Raw genomic sequence first — 6000 nt, forward strand, 5'->3', positions numbered from 1 at the left:
AGGTCCCGGGGTTTCTTGAACTCAACCCCAGGAACCCAGTAGAGGGGGTACCCCTCGAGCAGGGTTGGACTTTGTGGGGTGGCAGATATCATGTAGAACCTGCCTTTCCAGTTTTTGAAGGATTGCTGGTACAGGCCCAAGAGCACCCGTCCAGCAACCCCATTCAGACTCACCCAGGACCTGTCCCCGGGATTCTTCGCCTCGAAGAAGTAAAGGAACACGTCCACGGAGGCATTGAGTCCGAAGTAATTGCAGAGAATCTGGAATGCCCGGATGAAAGCCCAGGCATTTGGATGGAGTTGGCAGGGCGCGACGTTCAACTCCATCATCAGCTCCTTCTCGAAAAAGGTGAATGGCAGGTGTAGCTTCAACCTTTTGAAGATGGCGGAGTAGATGAAGACGAAGGGCACCCCATTGGTGGCCATATCGTCCGCGCAGATGGGCATCCCTCGAGGAGGAATGCGGATTTGGATGTTGAAATCGTTTTCCCTGTCTATGGCGCACGAAGGTTCATCCAGGTCATGGCTCAGAAGAGAGGTGAGATGACCCTGCGGTAGTAGGGTGGATGTTTCGGCCAGCAACGCCAGGGGGGCCCAGTCGTAGACCCTGGCGTTGTCATGGTAGGAGGTTGCAACGGGTGGAGGTGGAGCTGGCGCACTTGCGGAAGGCTGTGCACCAGAAGACGAGGCAATAATGCGAGCGGTTTGTTTCAAGCGAGCCATCGCGAGATAGCTGCAATGGAGGAAAAACGAAAAGTCAGAATGAATGGAAGAAGAGGGAATGATGAATGGTTCGGTGAAAACGGAGAAGGGGAAGGAGAAAGAGATGCCCAGGTGAAAAGAGGAAGAAGGAGAAGCAGAAATCAGAGCAAGAACGCGAAAAACCCTAGCGCGGGTCGAGAGAGGGAAAACAGAGAAGATGAATGCATGATAACGAGAAAGATAAATGCAATCGGTAAAGATGACCTAAAAAGACCCAGGAAGAAGAAAAACCATACCTTTGGGTGATTGTGAGAGGTTTGAAAGCAGAAAACTTGAAGAAGGATGGGTGCGCAGAGAGAGAGTTCGCAGGAAGTCTAAGAGTTGATTGAAGAAGATGAAGGAACAGTGAAGGCGTGCGCCTATTTGAATAAGAGAAGCGCTAGCGACACGCCACACTGGCCGTCGATGGGGCCACGTGTCGCGAGATTAAGGAAGGAAGTCCAAACGTTAAAGAAGCAGCACGTGAGGTGGCACGTGATGCGGTCCCACTTGCCACGTAGACTGAGGGCACGACCACTTAGTCTCTTCGCCGAGAACGAGTTCACGACTCGAGACTGGGGGGCTTGTGATCCGATCGGTCATCGGTAGTCGATGACGTCAGCAGTAGAGAACCACGTGGACCACTCGCGAGGTGACACCCGGACCAGGTGACAGGTAGATCGGTTGTCACTAACCAAATGACCACCGACAGATCAGGCGGCAGCGAAGTCAGGGGACAGATCACCCAGAACGGTGATCGGTGGTCAGTAACCAAGTGGCCACCAACAGACCAGTTCCCAGATGAACGCCTGGGGGAAGAATGCGGGAAGCAATAGAGCATGGTCATCGGGGTCTCGTGTTACACGCAGTTAAACTGGGACTGAGGTTCCCAGCGAGAGCGTTACACACGGACCGCGCATGAGCACATGTCAGGGAATCGCGCACGAGAGTGGCCTGAGGGAGCTAGTAAACCGATCAGTGATTGGTGATTCCCTAAACCCATTACGTGCGTGAAGGGTAAGCCGTCTACGCAGAGAGCCACGCTTGGTGAGTGTGCCTAGACCAGCCACACTCGGCGTTCTCCTGAGAGTATGCGATTTACCCAGGTGGAAGAAATATCCTAATTTACTCCGCAAGGGAATGACTTAGGCGCACAAAGAGAAGCGCTAGAGCCCTTTGAGTAGTGACACGTGGATGGTTAGATGTGAGTTACATATCTCCACGTGTCACCATCTAAGAGGGGCGCGGCCCAGATAAAGGTTTACTCCGTACCACTAAAGGTACAGACAAGCGCAGTCAAGCGCAGAGACGCGCGGACACGCACAGACACTCACACTCTACTGATTCTGGAGGTACGTTGTCGCAGAGAAGCATAACAGGGTTCTGACACATGCCAAAAAGCATAACAGAATTCTGTTAGGCCCAGATGCAGGCGGTGCCATAAAACAGAATCAGGGTGAGAGTGAAAAAAAAAGGGAGAGAGAGCAAGAGTTTTTCACACACACTACTAGTTTTTCTCATTTTGGTGGTTCTGTGGTCTAACTTGATCGTCGGAGTGCAATCGGCCGCTAGAGGCGCCGTATGTGTGTTTTGCAGGTCGCGTTTGGAGATCCAAGAGAAGGTTCTGAGGGTGACTTTGCAGAGAACACAGTCGCGTAGACGGGACAGAGAGTGCTACAAAGCGATTCCTCCACGTTCGAGTTGTCGGCAGGATCAGGTGTCTTACCATAATCGATTATGCATGGAACTAAAATTGGTTATAATGGCTAAATATGCACCAATGCCATATATATATATATATAACGTGTGATGCTTAGTGACAATGGCACAAAGAATGTAACAAAAAAAGCCTTACTCCAAAAACTTCAAGCATTGGTCTTACTTAGAACTGAAACAAAGTGCAAAAGGTGATGCAAACTTAAGCTTCCTACATAATCGATTGCCAAGGTTGACTATCTTCAAAATTAGAATATGCAACCTTCCAAATAACATACTATAATGTAAATAATGTATGTGTGATGATGAAAGGTTATAAGGGCTCTATTCAACATACAAGGGTTAGTGCATAGACAATGGTGGGTTTGACAATAAATATAATGTCATGCAAGCAACCAAACACCAAGTCACGAGCACCTTAGATAATGAATTTAAAAGTTGGCAGAGTTAAAGGTTGTGTACCGGAGATGACAGTGAAAAAAGGGGTTTGACATCATTGGGAGAATAGAAGGTGAAAAAAACCCTAGAGGAGGCAGTCATCAAGGAGAAATATCTTGGATCTTATTTTCTTGCTTTCCATGCTTGTAATGACCAACATGAGTGGCTAATTCTACCATTTGAGATTGAGAGTAATTTGTTCAAACTCTTATGAATTGAGGTGATATTTAAATATAATATTTTGTTCTTGATTGATGATTGATATTGTCATTTTATTCTTAATGCTTGTTTTATCATGATTTTGAACCTTAAATTTGACTGAAAAATTACTTCTAAGCATATGGCAAATGATAATGCTTAACATATTTGAATGCTAGAAATAGATTTAAAATGTTAATTGCTATCAATATATGCTCATAAGGATAAGTAGTTTTTATAAATATGTGAAAAATCGACATTTAGGAGACTATCTTAATAATTTTATATACGAGAAACCAATATGAATGAATTTTATATGGGAATCAAAGATAGACTATTATTATACTTTTCAAAATACAAAAGAGCGAGAAGGATGAATCCGAATCCTAATTTTCCCAATTCAATCAACCAACTCCTTACTTTGCTTTATTTACAATTCTTGCATTCTCACTACAACAAACATCCAATAAACTTTAATTATTGTTTTTTATTTAGTGAATATTTTACTTGAGAATTCAATTGTTCCTTGTGGGTTCGATATCCGTTCTTAGGGATAAATTATTACTTCCGACACGGTACACTTGCCATAAAATAGTCATCAGGGTGCTAGGTTGCATCTGTTGAAAAGTTGAGTTATGTTTTTGTTATATGTAATTGTCTATAACAATGTCATTAAGGTCAATCCTTAACTCAATTGAATGAGACTTTTGTCTATGGACTTCCCATGTAGTCTCGGTCACATGACCACTGGCACGACTAGTTCCCTATAATTCTTCAATTAAGTTGTATAACTTAATCAAGGTGATTCACCATTTTCTAGTAGAGAGTTTTGCTTAAAAATTCATATTGTAACTATGATACATGTTACAATTATTTGTTACTAGACTATTTATGTTTGAAATTCATACCTGAATCAAGTCATTCCATATTTTGACCCCCGCCTTAAATCCTCTCATGTCATCACTCCATGTAGAGCTACTTAACCAACTAAACAAGTTGTGGACCTTACACCATCTATCCGTAAGGCACTTATGTGTATTTTTAATACTATTTTTCGTAACGATAGTGTAACTTGATTGACGTAAAGCCTCAACAATGTTTATGTAGGCTTGTGTTGTCCAACTACCATCAACCCTATTTCCATGTCTACCCTTATATATCAATGTTGTCAACAATCTAAGATTCATATCATCACTCCATTTGGAGAACTCCCAAAGTGTATGCCTAGAATCCAGAGTTTGACCTTTCCCCATGTTTATTTGTAACTAAAGAAAAACTATAATGCTGTTATAAGCACTTATGTGAAACAAATAATATTAGAAAATAACACAAATGAAGTATGAAAAGTACCAAGAAATGGTGTCAGTTGAAACCAACGTACATATCTTACACACATATGCCATATAGTAATCCAAATCAACAACATCAAAGTAAAACACTATGAGTCCACATATCACACACTATCATATCCCTCATTTGGGCACCTTCTCTATAATCATTCTTAGTAACTTGTGTAGCAAACCTGTGATGAATATGATCCATTAATTCCATATCCACTTAACTAAACAAACTTTTGTCATTATTGACTCTACGTAAGGAGCTATGAAGAATACAACACTCCAATACTATGATTTGCGAAGTCTCAAATGAATAATGTGACTTTGTACCACTTTCGTGTATAGGAAATCTTTCGTTCAACACTCGAAACGTTCTCTCAATTACATTTCTCAAAGTCGAGTGACGATGGTTAAAGAATTTTCACTCTTTTTGGGGACCTCTTTTTGAGTACTCCTTTAAGTAATAATTTGACTTTTTAGCACGAAACTTGTATTTTCCAAGTAATATTTATTGATCAAGTGTGATCAAGTTGATGGAGGAGGGCCAAGCACATCTAGCCATGGGAGCCAAAGCCCACACCATGAAGAGCGTCTAGACCAAGGAGAGCGTCTAGCTCCAAGGAACGAGCGTCTAGACCGTGAAGAAGGAAAGCGTCTACCCATGGAGCGTCTAGGTGTGCCATTAGACCGTCTAGGTCCTCTCACAAGATCAATGGCCAAGCATGTACAAGCACAAGTGGAAGAAGCCACGGATGGAAGAGAGAAAGCCTTGTATATGTTGCATCAAGGCCCAATAGGGGTATTTAGTAGATAGGGTAGTGTAGAAAGTATTTTGAAATGAAACCTTCTAGAACTTTGCTAGGTGTGACCGGTCATGGCACATGGCATAGCTTTGCATTTCATTTGGTTTACATTTCATTAAGCATTAGCTTATGATTTACGTCCCAAATAGCCTATAAATAGGGAGGCTATCTCATGTATTTGGCAAGTTTATTGTGAGTAAAGTTATGCTGCCCATTTGTGCGCAACTTTGCTTCTCCCTAGAATCCTAGGCTCTAAACTTCAATTCCTTCATCTTTTCCCTTGAGCTGGCCGAACCACTCAATACCCATACCTATCATGCACCTACAAGATCAACACCACTCTTAGGAGGATCTTGCTCACTCTCATTCATTGCTTCCGCCCCATACTCTACATTGATTCAAGAAGAACTTCATGAAAATTGTGAATCTCTTTAAAAGAAGGTTCACTACCTTGTAAAAATTGTGGATAAGCTTTCAAAGGGTAAATACAACTTTGAGAATGTCTTCGCATCTCAAAATTGTGTTTTTTGGAAAAGCAGGATTGAGTTTTAATCCACAGAGCAAACATAACAAGTTTTCAAACTCTTTCAAAAGTGCCAGAAAAACAACCGATTGAAAGATCGAAACAACCAATTGTTACATGTTTTTACTACGTGAAGAAAGGTCGCTCAGTTAGATTCTGTAAAATTAGGAAATATTATGTTCCTAAAGGTATTATGAGATGGATTCCCAGAGACTCTGGAGTTCCCAGTGATGAATGTAAATCAA

The sequence above is a fragment of the Phaseolus vulgaris genome, unplaced genomic scaffold (genome assembly GCF_000499845.2).
Source record: "Phaseolus vulgaris cultivar G19833 unplaced genomic scaffold, P. vulgaris v2.0 scaffold_41, whole genome shotgun sequence".
In the NCBI taxonomy this organism is placed as follows: domain Eukaryota; kingdom Viridiplantae; phylum Streptophyta; class Magnoliopsida; order Fabales; family Fabaceae; genus Phaseolus; species Phaseolus vulgaris.